This window comes from Columba livia, chromosome 2 (genome assembly GCF_036013475.1).
Source record: "Columba livia isolate bColLiv1 breed racing homer chromosome 2, bColLiv1.pat.W.v2, whole genome shotgun sequence".
Lineage (NCBI taxonomy): Eukaryota > Metazoa > Chordata > Aves > Columbiformes > Columbidae > Columba > Columba livia.
Window position 1 is genome coordinate 146,540,372 of NC_088603.1, and position 20,519 is coordinate 146,560,890.

Genomic DNA, 20,519 nt, shown 5'->3' on the forward strand with positions numbered 1-20,519 from the left:
GCCTCATCGATGGATAGATTTATTTATTTTATTTTAGTCAGGCAAAGAAAGGCACAGTACAACTTTCCCAAATAGAATGTGATGTTTAACCAGACTGAGCTATGCATTCATCAGCTTTCCTAATGATCCAGGAATATTTAAAAGTAGACACATTTATGAGTATTGCTTGTTAAATTCTTTCTACAGAGTAATGATTTCATTAAACTTTTCATTTAAACAAAAGTCAGGCTGTGTTTGTGGGCACAAATACTAACAAGCAGGAAATGGAATTCTTTTCCTGAAAAGAAAATCTGAATTTCAACTCGGTCCCCCTTCTGCAAAGGAAAAAAAAATCAGTAAGAAACCTTCAGCATCTAAGATAAGAACGGGTGAGTACAGGGAAAAACAGCCTGGGTGAAAACTAATTTTATTCTAAATTAAAAATTACTAACACCATAAGTTAAAATTTCAGGGTTTCATAAAATTTAAGTAATTTGTTTAACTTTAGTCCATACTGTAGAAGACTGTTGTTCATGCCAAAAAAATACAATGGTTATAATTGTACTCTGATACATTTCAAATGGAAAGCTTTCTGCAGACATAATTTTGGCTTCAAGACTGGAACACTTTCTTGGCATTGAAAGGGCATTTGATTCATCGGGTGTTTCACAATGTATCACTAAAAAGACCTGGTGAGCAGCCAGTTCCCTATAGGGTAATTTTTCCATCCAGATGCAAGTGCTATCAGAGGCCCTCGTCAGCTAAACTAATTATGATCTTGCATTTGCTGATGCCTGCTCACTCTAACGTTCGACATCCTCCATTAATCATCAATACAAGGAAAATGAATGAAACGTAAAGAAACGAGAGCTGGTAAGCTGCACAGCCATAAAAATCTGAAATGAGTGCAATAATTTAACAAGATTGGGGAAATGTTTTTAGTGAGCACAAAGTCAAGCTAACAATTGCCCTTTTAAACCAAGAACACAATTTCATTAGTACAGCAGGTTCTGCTACCTTAAGGTGATACAATAAAATTGAGATTGTCATCAAGATAATCTCTATCTCACCCCCTTGCATCATTCCCTAGTTTGTCTCTTAAATCAGAAGCAGAAATGTACTACGTTTTTGTCAATTTGGATAAGGGAGAACTAAATGGTAGTGGATGTCCTTCAGCAAACATCTAACTAGTTGTGTATCTGAGACACAGCTCACTCTGGGAGGGCGCACTCCTCTACAAGAAAATTGAAGCTCCCAGTTCTTTTTGTAGTTGCATATCCTAGCACAACTTCACCTGGCTGCTGAAATATTTTCCTCAAGGGTACAATAAAAGCTTCACTAAAGTAACCCCAATTTGGCCCACTTGAAGGGTGAGAAGTTTCCAAGTGGAAATGACTGTATATGGCCAGGATTCAGATACAACTGCAAAACTGTTCCTTTCCATTCCTACTTTTTGTCTGCTGGCCTATGGCTTCTTGCTGTGGTGTATTAACCAAGTGGAGTCTTAATCTGAGTCAGTCTTTCCACCCTTTCATTTCTGTTTGTGTTCCTTGAGCTTGGGAAATACCCTCTACAAAGTCATGGAAGTCTTTTAAAATATTTGGAAGAGTGGTTTAGTTTACTTGCTGCATTTGAACACAGCTGAATGGCAATAGAATGTGCAGTAACACTGAAATCTTAATTGAATGCTATGAAAATAGTATAGCTTCAAAGAACTGACAAAAATAACTCACTGTTTCTCTCTTAAAGAAAGATCTGATCCAAACTGGGCATCAGTTGCAAAGAAATAATACAATGACTATATAGCTGTCAAAAATCTATGAAATACCTAGTAGTAGCTATATGTATTAAAAACATTTACCTGTGCTTATTTAGTACTTACAAACTATTCATCTATTGAAAATTTCGAAGTAGCCCAGCTAAACATCATTCCCTAAATTTAACACTAAGTGTGTAAATTTGTCCTACACGCAGCTTGAAGAGTTATATCTTGTCTTTCTTTACCTTCCTGATCTGTTATTTCTGTTGTATTTAAGGACCTTATGGGATAATCAACGATTGTTCCAATACTTAAGTGTTCCAACATAGATTACGTATACTAATGAATTAAAAAATAATCCATCTCTGAAAAAACTCAAATGCTGTTACTCTCTTGGGCTTCTTCGTTATGAAACAGCTTTAGAACAGATATCCTGGGGTGAAACTCGACTGTGGCAGAACTAGACTACATATCCTTGACTATCAGATCCCACTAACCACAGAACTGACCTGCTTGTCGAAGTACACCTGAGAAATTTTAAAGATGTCTGCAAGAAAAAATGGAAGCTGTTTCTAAAAGCCCACAATGCCTGTACTCCTCTAAAACCAATACAGTTTAAAAAAAATAAAAATAGAAAAGGGCATTTACTTTCCATTTACCAAGTTTTATAAAGATTATGGGCCAACATAAATTTTCTATTTTTTTTTTTGCTAAATATGAATTAGTGAAGATGCTTCCTCTACATGAGTCTGTTTGGCTTTGCATACTCAGCATTTGTACTAGTCAATAGGAATGGCCAATATTTCTGGGCAGCTTCACAATGGAACAGGCACTTGATCTGCAGCCCAGCAAAGTCTGCACAAGAGCCACGGCCCACAGTCCCCATAAACCCGGCCATGTGCTCAAGTGCTCTGCTCGATAACACGCTAGCCAGCATTTCCAATAAATATGCTATGGAACCTTTTGTCCTCTTTCAAATGTGAATGCATACTTACCATAGTTACATAATCTGTTAAGATCAGCTCAGGAAAGGTGAATTGACATAACTAGTCACGGGAGGGTTTGAGCCACAGATAAAAAGGCTTCAGCCTGCGATCAATGCCACTAGCACTAACTGGAGTTATTAATGAAAATTTCCTGTACATCCTTAGAAGAATAAGCCAAAAGGGTCTAAATAACTAAAATATGTATCTATTAAGTCAAGCTTTAATCATCTGGAGCCTTATAACCACTACATTGCAATCCCAAATCCTGAAGGGGCCAGTGCCGCAAAGAGCCTGTCTCTATTTCCATTCCAGCTCCTAGGTCTGGGCGTTTAATATCAATGTTGTCTCAAATCACATTGGGCTGGAACTTGGCGCATTTTTTTGTCAGCCCAGATGTAACTTTTTTTTTTTTTATTATTATTTTATTTTTTGATACTGAAACATTTATTTAAATCAGTTCAGCTGTTTATAATTTGGAGATCGGCCAAAACTGGGGGATGCGGGGTGGAGGGGATTTCAAGTTTTTCAGATAACTTTCTAACAAATCTACACTCGTAGCAGATTTGCTCTGGGGAAAAAAACTATGCACAAATTTTAGTATTCTAGTAATAGCAAAGCAACAAGTGGATTATTAGTTTTATGTAGCTAAGCTATGAAAGTTTGCAATTATTCACTGAACATGTATTGCAGATCTCTTTACTAACTGTTTTCCTTCAGTAAGAACCATGCTGGAAGCATGTAATTGCATAACAACCCTTGATATGCAGAGTATTTACTCACATTTTTTATGGTTTCATATCTGGACCGTTTCAAATTGAACAAGTCTGAAACTTAGTATACACATCGTCAAGCCCGAATGCCTAATTTTTTTTTTAACTCTTTAAACGATTTTCACTAGTTACCAATGCTTTTCTGAATGAAAATATTAGTAGTGCTTTCTGCTAAGCAATGGAAGAGCAGAGAATACCTTAACAAGTCATTCACTCAGCTATCCTGGCAGAATCAGTCCCTTGTTTTTCATAAAAACTGCTTTAGATTTTAAAAAGATGACTACAGTTTACATGATTTCAAACTTTTTAGCCATGTAGAAGCACCACACTCCACAGTTCTAAAAAAGAAATATTTAAAAATGTACTGAACTTTCAGTTATTATTTCAATGGAACTTCATGTAGCAAAATCTATATTGTAAAAGCACAGCCAGAAACAGTGCTGAGGAACTGCAGCATTTTAGCTAGCTAGACTAAGCAACGGTGCCTGACACTCTGCTAGTGCCAAATACATCCTGTTTTTAAAATTTCTGCCAGGAGATGCTTTTAGAAACTCAAATAGGCTCCACAAGCGTCAGCGAAGCATTTTTCTTACATCACCCTCTTGGTTTGGACACAACAAAACTTGTCTTTTTCTCATTACTTTCACTTCCCCATCACAAAAAGACGATACTATGAAGCCTGAGTGGATTTTTTTACTGTCTCTGGCTTTCCTACCACGCCAGAAACAGAGCACATTGTAATCATGGCTCCAGAGTACAAGGTGCAGAGAAATCATCAGTGTTCCCCAAAAATAAGCATATATCTGACCTATCTCCAATGACAAAGTTGAGGACCACTACCATACATGCCTCACTGAAAAAAAGGCCAAACACTGGCTCTGGATGCTCTCTGGCAACACAGGCAGTCTGGAAGGGACCAGGAAACCCGCACATGTTTGGTTCAGCACGAGCAAGGTGAGCTGCTGTGGAGAGGATCAGCTGCAACCGCTGCGGCAGGATCAGCTGTAAGCAGTGGGTCTCACACCTGTGATTGCCGGGCTGCTACCACACGGTTCAGAAAAATAGCATAATGTGTGTAGTCACATGTGTGTATGTTGCATTTGCACTGCCGTGAGTACTTAGGAGTTTCTTGTTTCACACCTGCTAGGGCTTTCCAGCTATTGTCCTCCTTAGAAGAGGAGGTATTTAATTCTCTGAGTTTGAGTGAAGCTCAGATTAATCAAAGTTTAAACCCTGGGCAGCATCTGGATATTGAAGTGCTACTTTCTGCTGTTCAGGATGGGAAAAGAAGCTTCCAGTGCTCATTTATTTTGGCTGCAGAGGCACTGAGACCTTTCTGAATGCGTTTAATGAAAACTGCTTTCTCTCTCAACTATGAAAACAGCCACAACTATGCCCCTGTAAAGTTTCGCATTTTAAAATTTTAGTTGCTTTTGCTATAGCTATGTCTAAATTAAAAAGAAAGTCATTGGGTTTTATTCTGTTTATAACTTGGACAGCTTTCAGGAATAGACCAGGCACAGCAAATTTTCAACCCCAAAGCATAAAAAAAAACGAAACACATAAAGCAGAGTGCTAAAGTAGAAGTTGTTTTCAACCTTAACTATGAGTTAACAGATGCCTCTTGAAGTCAATTTAATGTGCCAAATCCAAACTCTTCATCTAAGACATTTTCAAGAGCAATTACATTAAAGAGCTGTATTTGAAAGACGCGTAAGAAAGAAGTTAGGAAAGGCAAGGTAGGAAGAAAGTAAAAACGCCAAGAGGAAAGTTAAAATTACACACCTAATTCATATAAAAAGTTTAGTGGAATTTTTAATGCTCTATTGTGACAGCATCTTTTTATGATATATGCTGTATTACAAACTTTTAATGAGAGGAATCCAAGGGGGTTTAGAGAGGGGAAAAAACCCCAGACAGTAAATTAAACATTACTGCTAGCACAGCCTTTCAGAATCCTACCCCTGATCCCTCAGGGAGAGTAAATATTTTAATGTGCATGTAAACTGCAAGTTTTTTTTATCAGCAGCAAAAATGCAGATTAGTAGATTTTGCCCCAGTATTTGAAGCATTTATCTCTATTTTGTAAAGCTACCTTAGAGACAGTGGCATTCACTACATAAAAAACCCACCAAAAGACAGCCAAAATCCAGGCAGTGAACTACAACCTCTTTGTGTCTTACTCAGCAAGAAGAATTTAGCAAGATATTAGTTTACGATGCCTTAATCGCTACCAAAGTAAAGCAATGGCTGATCAAAATAAATGATTACATTAAGAAAAACATATCTATGCAAAGAAGCTACGAAATCACTTGCTATTGGAAATCTCCATCACCCTCACCTCAATCTCCCACCCCAAGCTCCAGATGACCCAACCTTTGTCCCTGCACTGGCAGGGACCCAGCTCTCACCACCCACCTACAGCAGAGCCGGAGCTCCACAGGCTGGGATTTACCATCGCTGTAATCAGCCATCATGGGCCACATGCAACTATGGGATCACATAAACAATCACAATACACTTTACAGTGACTCATTAGTTTCATTAATTTGAGCATTTAATGTGGAAAATTGTGTAGTTCACAGTGTATTACCTTGTTAATCCAAACAGGGATGGAAGGTAATTTCACATTTTCCCCTTCGAGATCTGCAGTGGCATAATATGAAACAATAAAAACTTTTTCTGCAGGTCAGACTTCCTTGCCACAGTTAGCGGTGGTTGATTTTTAAACACTGTGTGTTAAAAATATATGTGATCTTCTGTTGCACCAAATACATATACACGGACTAAGTAAACGCACATATACCTATTTAGGGTATAAGGCACTTGTAATGAAGACTGAGCAATATTTTCTGGTGGAACTATATGTCAGTCTGGTTTGCAAGGAGTTAAATATCTACTTAATCACTCTATGCAAAATATAATTTTTGAAAGCAGTTTCCTTCAACCTTCTTTTACTAGATAGAACGTATTTTTGAGGTTTTATCCTTCAACTCACACAAGCTGATCATCCTTAAATCTCTTCCAGTGCCTTAAACAGCAGCTACCACACAATGATACGATCTCGTTTGTGCTGCATTTTGCCACTGACTACCCGCAGAACAACACAGACCTCCATGGATGCAACTTGAAAATTAATTTTAAAAGTTTTATTAACACTAATAGCAAAAAAAAAAAAAAAAAAAAGAAGCAACCTGCATTTCCCGCACAATAATGATGTAATTTTTCAGCAACTGAAAAGTATTCAAGAGGACTAGAAATTCTGTCTCCAATAACTCACCGAGTCAATTACACAGGAAAGTACTGTAATGGGCTGTCCCCTGTCACACAGCTCACGTACACGACTTCCTTCTCAATTACCAACTTGTCTGCATTGCCATCTGTAAAAACGAACGTGTACCTTGTGCTGCCAGTTTCTGCTCTTGCACTTCCATTAGTGGAACTGGCTGCAGCTGCTCCAGAAGAAAGCCCTGATTGTCTTTGTTTCCCCCTGTGTAGCACCATTTTCCTCCCTCTCTCCTGTACACTGACTCAAGGTAACGCGTTATCTCTGCTGAGGTGTGCTCGTGAGTATGTAAACTAGTCTGCCTAAATTTATGTCCTGTTTTCTTTTCACAGTTTATCACATAACACAGTAAAAAGCTGCCAGCAGCATCTCTCAGATTCTTCACCAGAATTATATTAGTACTGCAACAGGTTTTATCAGGCCTTTTTAGAAACTGCTGTAAAAATTGCTATGTTTCTAGCGGAACTTCTTCCCACTTTTCTAAATCACTTGGGCAATTTTAACAGAGTATTTACGTGAAGCAATCAAATATATTAGCGTGCACAAGCAGGATAAAGGGAGCCTGGTTTGGTAGCTGCAATCCTTGCTCCTAAATAATATAAACGTTTCTTCGCTAGCACTTTGCTGAAGCAGATTCACGCAGCAGCTCTGATGCTGAACGGCTGCCTGAGAACTCGGCACTCGCACACACGGGCTGCTGCTCCTTCCCGAACGCCGTGTGCTTCCAAACGAGCTCAGTTGTTGTTAGAGAACAAATCAAGAAAAACCTCGAGTCTCTTGCACTTTTTCAAATTAGAAACACCATGTAAACAGTATAAAATGCACAAATTTAGATTATTCTTATTCTCATCAGTAAGTGGATAAAAGTAGTACCCTCAGAACGAAGCACACAAAAAGAGACATCGAGAAAACTGGAAATACTTCTGACTCTTTCATTTCTTGGCAAAAGGCAAAAATATCCAAGCCCTGCTGTCTCAAATGGGGAACCTAAATCAATAGTTAGACTTTGCTGTAAACAGACACACTTTCTGAGATAAAGAGACAGTTATGAAGGTGCCTAAACATAGAATTAGGTGCTTAAGTTTAGGTATCAATACTTGAGGATTTATGCTCAAGAACGCACCCCACGTATCCCTTCTTTCATGAAGTAAATTTCACCCATCAAATGAACAGATAAAAATGGAGCAGATACATCCATATTTCCTAAAACACCCTTAACTTTGACGTGGTAGAAGAACCAGAGTGCATTTGCAGATCTCAGCTACGAGCCAACGTGTAACTCTACATGTGATAGTAATTGAGGGTCCCAATCCTGCTCTGCTGTAAGCGTGAGCACAAAGCTGCTGGAGTTCTCAGCTTCTGGCATCTGTTCCCACTTCCACAGAAATCAGATGGGCAAAATTAAGTTTTGAGGAAAAAAATAAAATCACAGACATTTAAAAAACATTCCCTGACCTTATTAAAGTCCACGTGATCTCTATTTATATAGAAAATGGCTCAGAAAGCCAGCAGCTGAGAGGAGGAACTCTCATTTGTAGATTTTGGCTGAGGGCTGCCAAAATCAGCAGGGGAAAGGCTCCTCGGGGGTAAAAATTTCAAAAGCCATTAAGTGTCTTAGAATCCTCAGTCCCACTGCCTTTTGATTACCTACATCCTCCCCAATTTGCACCCCAAATCTGGAAACTACACTGGAAGACTAATTTTTAATACAAAGTTACAAAATGAGGATCTAAAGTTTTCAGAGAAGTCTTCAAGACTCAGAGACGAAATGTCAATTAGGTGTCTACCTCTTGGTGAAAAGCAGTGAGGTAACCTTTACCTGTTACTTGTACTTCAAAAAATTCCCCTTAGGACCATTAATTTTAATTAAAGAAAAAAACAGAACAAGAGAAAGTTTCATATGAGCAGCTATAGCTTATATACTTATTCAGGAACTGAAGTAACTATAATTTGAGTCTCACGCAGTTCCCTTGAGAAAGTTTTTCCTAGGATGGGATCCAAAGCGGACGATGTCCACCTATTATTTTTAATACGCTTAGGACTGCACTCTCAGTGCTGATCTTGTTACGTGCTGTTGCTAGAATGGCTTCCATTCAGAAAAATCAACATTTGCCAACCCATACCACACAATTACCATAGTTATTTCCTATTGTGAGCTTAGGGAGAAACTGTGGTATCCCAGATACCACGGAGTGGTAAATATTGAAAAGTAGCGGCCTTTTTATAATGGACATTTTCATCTAATCCAATCCATTCCAAACATTTTCAGATAACAAGACAATAAGGCAGAGGCTGTGTCTAAATGGTTGGCTCTAACATAAACATCTTATTCTGTCCTGTGATCCCACTTTTGGCAAAAATAGTTGATGGCTTCTTACAGATAGCTTTAAGAAGCAGGAACGGACTAGAGCTGTGATCAAGCCAACAACCATCTAGGAAGGTATCTTCTAAAAAAGAAAAGGGGAAGAAAATTTTTAAAAAAAGACACCCCTCCCCAAATTGTATTTTTTTAAAGCTAGCCCATCTAAAAGCGCCATCAGCCTCCTGGGCTGCATTAGGCAGAACATTGCCAGTGGGTTGAGGGAGTTGATCCTTCCCTCTGATCTCTTCTGCTCAGGACACAGTGCTGTGTCCAGTGCTGGGCTCCCCAGTACAAGAAAAACCTGAAGGTACTGGAAACAGTCCAGCAAAGGGCCACAAAGATCATTAAGGGACTCAGGCATCTGTCACACAAGGAGAGGCTGAGATGGGACTGTCTCATGTAAAGAAAGGAAGGTTCAGGGGGATCTCATCAATATGTACCTGATGGGGATGTAAAGAAGATGGAGCCAGGCTCTTCTCAGTGCTGCCCAGTGAGATGACAGGAAACAAAGACACAAATTGAAATACAGGAGAGTCCACATGAACAGAAAGGAATAGTTTTTTTGACTGTGAGGATGGTTGATCACAGGAACAAGGTGCCCTGAAAGGCTGTGGCCTGTCTGTCCTTGGAGACATTCAAAACCTGACGGCCCTGAGCACCCTCCTCTGGTTGACCTTGTTCTGAGCAGTGGGGTTGGACTAGATGATCTCCTGAGCTGCCTTCCAACCCTAAGTATGCTGTGAATCTTTCTTCAGCGAGAAGCTGTACAATGCTTGTTACTTTTTTTTTGTTCTATTAATTTCTATCCAATTTAGCCTTCATTCCTATTCATTTGCCTTGAAAAAGAAAACACTTTAAATTTCATGGCTCTAAAAGTTTTAATTAAAATACATCCAGACTGAATGTTACAGATCGCAGTCTGTAAAACCATACAGCTACTAAAAGTGTAGAAACCTACTTTTAAATTCCACCATAAATAATTTCAGAATGTTTATGAGAAACTGAGTGAAGTAGCTAGTGTAGGTTTTACAAAAATCATCCTCTGCTTGCTCTTTCCTATCAAGATCCTAATGCCTATTTGTAAATGAGAATCAGTATAGGGTGTTGTATAGCTTTCCTCAAAAATACCATTAGGATGAGAGGGAGAAGAGAACAACTGCTCTACATTTTGGAGACATTTCTCCTTAAATAGTGTTTATGTACTGCAAGCATCCCTTCCATAAACAAACCAGGTCTTTGGAACAAGTGAACACAATCTCTGAAGAATCTTTACCAGCTTCTATTTCTGGTACATGATGCACTGAGAATTTTAGGCCAACATGGGCATATGGTCTCCTGGTTTGATAGGAAACATTTCATGGAATTCAAGACAGAGCCACAGCATAATGACTGAAGACCTTAAAATCTGTGATATAACACAAGGTTGGAAAAAAACAAAAAACAACAACCAAAAAAACCCACAAACAAACACAACACACACCACCACCACCACACACACACAAAAAAAACAAAATCAAAAAACCAAACCAAACAAAAAAACCCACACACACGAAAAGCAAACAACAACAAAAAAAAACCCCAACCAAACAAAAAAACACAAAACAAGAAGTGTTTCCTGATAAAATACTAGAGGCAGTTGGAGCATGTAAAAGCATAGCAAAAAGGAAAGTCATGGTAACTGGTGTGCACAAAGGAATACTCTGAATCCCTTATTAATCAAGCTTAGCCTCAATAACTAAACTGCCTTAACCTTTTCTTTTCTTTTTAGGAGAACCACTCAGTAGGTAAATCAATTAAAAAATGATAAACAATATTTATCTTAATAACATTGATCCAGGATTTGCGGCTTTTCTGCCTTTGCAGCCCATAAACTGGTATACCCTCTGTACTTTCTATACTTATTCTCATCTGCACAAAGAGAACACTGTAACTGCACAACAGTACTTCCAGCATCTAATTTTTCTCTTACTTTTAAGAAAGTAGTTCTTAAATTGCTTCGGACACCAGCTTCAAAATCTGCATTGTCAGAATCACTCCTACAGATTGCATTTCACCGAAGGAATTATTTCTAAAGCAAGTGGCAGGGTGAATTTACTGCTGGGGGCAGTCATTCTCTTAAATGGCACAACCCTGACAAGGGCAGCACAAGAGAAACACAGAACTTAGTGGGGTTTTCCATCATGAGTTCCGGACGCCAAGGAAGAAATGTACCCACCCTGTCACATACTCAGGCTTTAGTGCAGAGTGCTGCGAAGGACTGGAAAACGGCAGTCAAGAAATCAAGCCCCAGGCTGGAAGGGGAGGCATGGTAAAATCCTCCTGCAAGCCCACAGTTAACTTATTTTTCACATCCTTTGGAGGCATCTTAAATGAAGCTGACTGCACAGGAATGCCTTGTAAAACAAGCCCTCCGCTTCCTTTCTAAAGCGGCGTCAGCGGCTCCACGGCCTCGCTCACCGGCAGCTGCGGCTGCGTCTGTGTTGGAACTGGAGAGGCAAAGACCACTGGGTTGCCTGAATGTATTCCCGGGTTTGTGCAGAGCTGGGACACGGACTCAAGGAGGAACATTTTAGTCCTGTCCTACTGATCAATATATTAGACTTTGCTATTTAGGCAAAAAAAATGACAGTAAACAGTTTCCCTTTTACCTTCCATCTGCTAGTATCACAGTTAATCTGATTTTGAAACAAGCCTCCAGAAGGCTCATATACACAACTTTGAAACAAAAAGAAACCTTTAAATTTAGACCTGCTATACAACCTCATAGCTGCTAGTTGCAAACAGGCTATATTCAAAACCATTTATTTTTGTCCTTCTGATGGAACAAAAACTCTGACACTCTTCAGAATTCACTTTTCAATTTAATTCAGGCTTTCCCTAACAGTGGATGCCAAATTGTTTTCCCTCCCTTTCTTTATAATCTACTGGAATCTTTGGGAGTGAGAAGGAAAAAGATGTACACCAGAAAGGAGCACATTTATAATGACATGCCTTTCCTCTAAGAGAAATAAAAATAATCTTCCATTTCATCAGCATCTTTGCCAAAAGCCCTCTTTCAGGAACTGAAAAGAGAAGGCTTTTATTTCCTACATATATTTTATAGGAAACATTTTTTCGTTCTGTGTCATGGACTAGGATTTCACACCTTAGTGGCTAGTCGTATGGAAATGGACATGGCTGTGGAAACTTCATGGCTGTGAAAACCTGATAGTAAAATCAGCAGGAAGATGAGGAAGGTGTGGGGAACACTGAACGATTCATGCGGTAACAACCTCTGGACCCTTTAAGGAGATTTTGGGATGGCTGCCAATGCTACCTGTCTATGACCAGCATCCCGGACCCTCTAAAGCAGGCTTTGAATCTGGGCACAAGACAGAAGGAGTATTGCTCTTTTGAATAATGCCCACATATGTAAGTGGCTGTGACATGTATGGATTTTTATAAGGAAAGATCTTTCTGAAATCAGGTTGCAATTACTGATGAGTTATACATCTCAGAAATAATGCCTAAAATATGCATACTGGACTCTATTTCCTTTATTAATAGCAGTCTGAGTTAATGAGAGAACAACTTCCAGAAGTTACTGTAGAGCAGTGCAAAGCTAAGCATCTTAGCTACGACATTCAACAAATTGCTGGTTTGCAACTAACTCTTCCTCTGCTAAATCAAAGAACAAATTGTTTGCTATTTTATAACTCGACCTATTGCATAAAGCACAAAGAGATCAGAAGATGGCAGAAAACCTACAGAGTTAGTGCTGATTGTATGTCCATCTGTTTTAGACATAGAAGAAGAAGGAAAAAAGAGGAAAATGAATCTGACTTCACTGAGCTTGGCTTTCACTGTTGCAAGGATAATTCTTGCCTGATTTTACTCTGGCCTTGCCATCTACCTTTGGAACCCTAGCATACACATGGCACAACCAGGGCAGATACGACAGACATATCTTCAACACAGCCTACATAATTTTGTGTTTCAGGAATGACAGCCTCAGCACTATAGCACTTATCGCATGCACAGCCGGGGCTGTGATTTCTACTACATTTCAGTGATTAATGGCCTTGTAATGGAATACAAGTTTCCTACAGACTGTTGCAATCTCCCTACAAATTTGGCCTTGTCTGCTATTTACTGGCAGGTTGCAGGAGCAGTGAAAGACCAGTGTTGCTGGCAGCACTGGGTGCAGTCCCGGGTAGGGAGGTGAAGGCACAATGAAACGGCCAGGCAGCTGCAGTCACCAGAGGGTACTGCCAGGGCACCCAAAAGGTGCTACTCCTATGGCAGGGGGCAAAGGAAAAACACTGCGAAACAACATTGCTCGATGATTGGAATGAGCTACTTTAAAGATAGGTCTGCCTTAAAAATGCCTAATTGCAGTCCTGATTTTAAGCATTCCTATGGGAAGTATTCGCACACACACATGCCATCAATAAACCAAGCAACTCAGGCCTTTATGGTTCATTTTTAAATGCGGTGCAGCCTGCAGATCGTGAGTCACGCAGTCCCTTCTTACGCAAAAGGCGAAACAGCTACAGAGGGAAAAGCAAGAATGAAATTCCTATGGTTTTAACTATGGTTAGTCATAGAAGGCAAGATGGGGATCCCCTTGTTTATGCACAGCACCATCTAAGATTACAGGGCTATGTAAGCAGCAAGGTAGTACCAAAAAAACCACCACCACCACCACAATGAAAAAAACAATAGAGAAAGAATCTCAGCATCTGACTTTAGGAGACATCACTACGTCAATTAGTGAAGGAATAGAAAAAATCAGCAATCATCTAGGGAAAGAATCTTAGCCACTACTTTTTCTGAGTGTATCCACTAAACACTGCTACCCTGTATAGAGGAGATAACTGCCAGGAAACCTACTGCACATACTTCAATACTCCGGTATTTTTAAAACACACTAGTCTTTTCATGCATGAATATCCCTTAACGTGTCTGTCGAGTTTCCGTGCTTTGCACAGCCTAGCAAGAAGGGATGTTGGATGATGCTTGCATTATGCTCTTAAATTCTACCAGATTTCAGTAATAATTCTGATCAACTAGTGCATTCCAGGCTTTATTGCCCGTCTTTCTTTTTCCGTTTGTTCCATCAACCAAGCAGTTAATAAGAGAACAGGAAGAGAATGTGTCTGCAATGGATAGCACAGCATTCCATTGAGACATAAAGTCGACAAATAATATAATAGTTAGGAATATCAAGCAAAACTGTTAACATTAACTAGGTTTACTTTTCACTCTATTTAAATGCAAAAAATTTAAAGAAGTTTCTGTATATCAGTATCAGCCAATTTTGGGCCACACTGAATGTTAAATAAACTATTATTTAATCAAGTACAGGCATATTAGTCTCACTCCTGCTGACAACTTCAATTAGAATATTTTTGCTTAATACAAAAAAAAAAAAAGAAAAAAGAAAAAGCTCATGATCTTTAAACTACTATGGCTTCTGAACAACATCTGGTTACAATTTTTTACATATTCAACCATCAAACTTCTATCTCCACCAAACAGTTTACTCAAGATTTGTTTTAATTATCCTGCATTGCAAGCTTCATATGGCTTTGAAAAGGGGGTGAAAGGATCGTTCATGATGCAGACAGATGCAAACTGCAAAGGACTGCACATCGAAAGATGTTTTTAAAAATCAAAAATATCCTTTCTATCATTGCCAGGAAACAAGTGCTACTTTAACTGTTTCATTACACAACACCTCTTGGCTTGTTCATTAGCAATTTTAATGGTTTTCTTTGGTTAGATTTTAGGGCTAAGGCAATCTTTATTAGCACTTTCATGGAAGCCATACAAGTTTCAAATCCATCTTTTTTTCTCACCAATGCCACAGTGGGAACACTGTATTTCTAAAAGTGCTGGTTTAAAACAGAAAACATAGCAGAATAGCAGAGAAAGCATCTGAATGTGATAAAGCAGAAATAAAAATGAATTTTATAGCAGTACAGAAAGACCTTGTTCCTAAAAAAAAAAAAAAAAAAGAAAAAAGTTGCCTTGAATTTTAAGCATGGGAGAGATATAATTTATTTTCACAAGCCTATCCACCTGTGTAAAGTTAAGCACATCCATAAGCTGTTTCAAGATTGGACCAAATACAAAAATTAAGAAAAAGCCTGGGGTTCAGGTTTTATTAAATGTTGGAGCCTCAGTCAGCCAAAGGGACGTAACTGTGTTTTTCTTAAACGGGTCTTGGGGTGCTACACCAAATCAATGAGTCATCACTACAGAGAGAGACTGTTTGTCTTGACGTGGTGGAATTATTGTAAATTCTGGAGTATATGAAACTTCTTATTCATTTATTTGCATTACATATATGGATTAATGGCAAAGCAACATGGAAAGTTATTATTTATTTTATGAGGTAACTGCTTTGAAATCCAGCAAATGAAACTCCTTTTTCCTGTTTTTCAGTCAGTCAGCAATCATAATTCCAAGATAGGATATTCAAGGAAATTTCAGGTTTTTTTCCTGGAGGTTTATTCTGATGCAAAGTGTGGATTAGCTTAGACATGGAATATCATCTTTAAGATTGTTTTATTTTTTTTTTTAAATGTGCTCCAAAGGAGCCAGCAGAAGATAAAGCTGCAAAAATACAACTTATAACCGTGGTTGACTTATAAACTGTTGAGCTTCCCTGGCTCCAATTCCCAGACAGAAACTCTCTTGAGTTTGGTACTGAAGCAATATATGCAGCTCTTAAAAATTTTTTTTTAATGAAGGAAGTTCATCTGTGTATTAAAGAGGGTCTGATGAGATTAAGATATGACTTCATTTTGGTTCTGTGAGATATTCTGGTATTAAACCCATGATGCAGTTGTCTCCAAATCAGTGGCCACCAGCCACCAGTGGGTCAACACACGCATGAGAAAAAAAAAACAAACACGGACACTTTTCAGTCTATGGCAAATTATACCAAAATGCGTCTAACCCCTGGAGCCTATTTAATGAGTCGTGAAGGTCTGGGCACAGCCCCACCGGGACTTGAGAACTGCTGCAACAGTTTCCCTCCGCTGCAGTAATGTTTCACACTTTGCTTGCAACCAGAAACAGGAAAATTGGGAAGAATGCAAAACTCTAACAACATGCAAATTGCTGATAAAAAGTCAGATTTTCACAAAGCCTTGGTTGGTGCTGAGGATGACGACAGAGATGAAGCTTTATTTCACCAGCGTTTCACCCTCGGCCTCAAAATCTCGCCGTTGCACCTCCCTTATGAAGAAAGGCTGAGGGAGCTGGGGCTCTTTAGTTTGGAGAAGAGGAGACGAAGGGGGGACCTCATTAATGTTTATAAATATATAAAGGGTGAGTGCCATGAGGATGGAGCCAGGCTCTTCTCGGTGGCCAACAATGATAGGACAAGGGGTAATGGGATCAAGCTGGAACACAAGAGGTTCCACTTAAATTTGAGAAGAAACTTCTTCTCAGTGAGGGTGACAGACACTGGAACAGGCTGCCCAGGGAGGTTGTGGAGTCTCCTTCTCTGGAGACATTCAAAACCTGCCTGGACGTGTTCCTGTGCGACCTCACCTAGGCGTTCCTGCTCCAGCAGGGGGATTGGACTAGATGATCTTTTGAGGTCCCTTCCAATCCCAAACATACTGTGATACTGTGACATGACTGTTCCCCCGGGGTTATGGTTACCATCTCAGCAAAAAGGACTTGCTGGGTTCATGTTGAGTAAAGTGAGGAAACATGAATTGTCACTGTCCTCACTGACACGGCCTGCGAACAAAAGGCTCCAGTATTCGCTGCCACCTTTTACTTCAGGTACGAAAAGCACAACCGAGACTCAGAACAAAAGCGAGCTGCCGGTGAAGCCTTCTTTTGCATGTGCGCCCCCCGCACACAATCGCCATCAACAATCAAAAGGTACTTTTTTAGTGTGGTGGGAATTCAGACACACGATTTTGATTAATGTTAATGCGAGTCGTGTGGCCAAATCCCTGTACGCTACTTCGAGAGTTTATTCTAAAATTGAAATATAATTAAGGTTGCAACACAAACCAAATAAGGCAAGGAAATGACACTTCATTAGTAACCTATTTGTTACGAGTACCTGTTGCAACAGTGCGGTACTATAATAAAATGTTTTAAGTGTTTACATACCACCACTGTCAAATGGTTAGGAAAATATGGTAAAGACATCCAGACACACTAAAAAAAAGGTTAGCTTCTGTAACTAGATAAATTACTTCTTTAGGTTATTTAGTTGTAGCATTGGATCGGAAGATTTTGAGTCTTCTTCCCAGTGACATTTGGAGACCAGCATATTTGTTCTCTTTGTAAATTTATACTAAAAGGAGTCATGCATAATGCAGCAGACTGTAAACAGGAGAAGAGGAGCTGAAGGGAGTAGGAATGCATATGAGGAGTTTCTGTTTAGTCAAGCTGAGAGGTAACAGATAAATGATCTAAAGATTGTTTTCAGTTTTCCCTGTTGCACAAAGCTGTATTCCAGAACTTCATTGTTGTGAACGCCAAACGTGAAGTCTATAGTGAGAAAGGGTATCACACATGTGAAGAGGTCCTGTGTCCCTGGCACTACTTCTCCTCATGGCTGAAAGTGGCATTTCTGTGATCATTCCCGTAATCTCTTTATTTTTTAACTTATTTTTTTAATTTTTGATTTATTATTATTATTCCTGTGGATTGCGGGCTAAAGTTTTTCATCTTCTCCATCAAGCAAAAGCCTGTGGAAAGAGGCGTTCTCTAAACTCTCGCATGGAGGCAACAGTAGCCTTTTTTTACTGAAGATCAGTAGAACTTATTATATCTAAGAAGCTAATGGCTGTGGACTATAATCTGCAATAAACCACTTTTCCCACATTTGTAGCGTAGGAAGTAGAGGTTGTTTTTCTGCATGCATGTGTGTGTGAAGGACGGAGGGGAACAAGGAATTGGGCACTGATGGCAGTGAGTCAAGTCAGCTGCGCCTTAGAGAGCAAGGAGACTGACAGGAGCAAGTGGGCAATAGGGTCTACCTGAGATCAAGTAACCCCATATCATCACCAAAAGCAAATGAAGACACAAAATATAATTCAGTCCTTCACGTAAGGTTTAGGATTACTATTGTAGACCTCAGGTGTTTTGTGCTGGCATTCTGGACATGTGTAATATTGTTGGCAGCACAAAATTCAAAACTCGGAACATGCATACTGCAAAACAAAATCTGAGAAAAAGAACTGGTATTTAGCAGAAAAATACCTGGGCAATAAGCATTGATCATTATTGTGCATCCATTCACTATACTCCTTGCCATATTTCTAGCAAGTTCAGAAGAGAGGATTGCATGCTACCAAGATAAATTCGACTTGCAGTATGTAATCTGACTTCATAAGCACATTTGGTAGACTAATATGCAATGTCCAAGTTCACTAAAACTACCTAAATTATGAAGTAGATTTTTTCTTTGAAAAAGGCATTGCGCATGTCTTCTATAGATAGGTTTTTCTTTAATGTTATATTCTCTTTAAAAGTGGATTAGAGGTATACTGTCTTTTGAATTAGTGCAAGAAGCAGGAGTGTGCAGAGAGCTCAGAGGATGTCTTTTTCCCTCTAACACAAAAAGATGTGTGAAGTTACTATGGCTCTTCAAAACGGCCCAGTGATTGAGCCTGGTTATAGTCTCATTAATGTGCAAGTTTCATTTGTCACCTTCTTTCTTTGTGGATTATGTGCATTGATTCATCAAGACTTGTGACACCTGGTTTTCATTTGCTCTGTTCAGTGCTTCTTTTCTAATCAGTTTGTACTGGATTGGTGTAAGAAACAGTCTGAAAGTAAACCAAACTAGCCTCCTGAAAATATAAATGCAAAAATTTCAGCTTTTTTTGTTAATTTACAATTAAATGCCTTTTCAATCTCTTTTCATGCTCTTTGCATGCTTTTCTTTCAAGTGCATTTAATAACATACTTGCTGCAGCTACTCATAACATAAAAGGAGCAAACAAAACAATGTACACTTAACAGGGGAGATGTAGGTGTCTAGTAAATTCATTATTACAAAAAGTAATTTATTTTAATTCATGTAAATGTAAGTGACAAGAATAACACAGGCAAGGTTTTTGCTTGCTGAACTACAATCTCCTTGTTAAGTCGTACAGTTAAATAACGAGATGTTCTCAGATAAATTTCCCTCTGCCTTCCTTCTTTACTTCATTTCTCTAAAATATGTATCACTTCAAATATTTTCATTCTGTGTGTCACTGGCAAATGCCAAAAATAGAGAAAGAGAGATCTGATAAAGATAAAGCATGACAAAAGTTTCACGGATAATTGCCTTCACATATCCAGTTCAGCTCTCATCTCTCCTAATTAGCCTCATTACCATACCTTAAGACAGACCAGCAGTCACTCAAACTCCCTGTTTTCTCTGTCAAAACTATTGCTGACAGGCAAATGGACAACACATGCACTGAGTGAGTCTATTCTAGACTGTTCTTCCACAAGCCTAGCCTCCAGCAGAAAACAGAAAACAATAGGTCTTCTGTAAATGTATAATGAAAGTATACATACAGCGTGTGAATACTTAATAAATTATTGTTCTATTCATTGCTCTGCCATCACTTAAATGAGGACGATAAAAGAAGAAAAATCATTCTCATACGCTATCATTCTCCAGAATATCAAAGTGATCAAAAGCAATGCAGCTTTTCACTATGGCTGATACAGACTTCTAGAACAATCTCGCCGCAGTCGCCGAAAAAAATATAAAATAAAAATCACTTGAGTACTGTAAAGTTTGAATATGTCGGCGCAGCACAGCTTTCAGCATGCCCACGCTATCTCAGGAAGCTTTTTGTTTTTATAAACCATGTTCAAATGAAAAAGCTTCATCCCATTGCTCATATTCATTTAAAATTAGCTCATAAAAAAATATCCACAGAATAGTTCACAGGGGCACTAGAAATATTTTAATATTAAACTCCACTGACTATCAAAACATTAAACTGTAAAATGGGAAGCCATTGAAACCCCTCACAACGTCCATTTCTTTTCCATTGTTGTTTTAGTCACACATTACATTATGTATAGAGTTCAGATACATGGCACTTTGTTTTCATTTTCTCTGTTTCTCTATATATTTCCTTCTGTCTGACATCTAACAATGTGGATATGTTTTTCTATCATAACCTCCTGTTAAAAGGTACAGCTTTTCAGTGATTCGTCTTATTTTCATGTTCACAGTACTACTAATAAAATAAAAATACTGTTCCATAATTTTCATAACAGAAATTTAACACTCGCCCTGTCACTTATTTCAGAAGTGGGCATTACACAGTTACTCGTTTCTTTCCTCCCCAGCTCCTTAGACACAATCTTTCTTGTGATTTTATTTTTCTTTTGTACAGCATAATTT

The 20,519-nt window shown here is 38.8% G+C and overlaps 1 protein-coding gene across 10 annotated transcripts in view; it reads right to left on the minus strand.

The window, feature by feature from the left end:
• TRPS1 (transcriptional repressor GATA binding 1) overlaps positions 1–20,519 on the minus strand; it is a 216,290-nt gene that overhangs the window by 12,548 nt on the left and 183,223 nt on the right. The window lies entirely within an intron of this gene.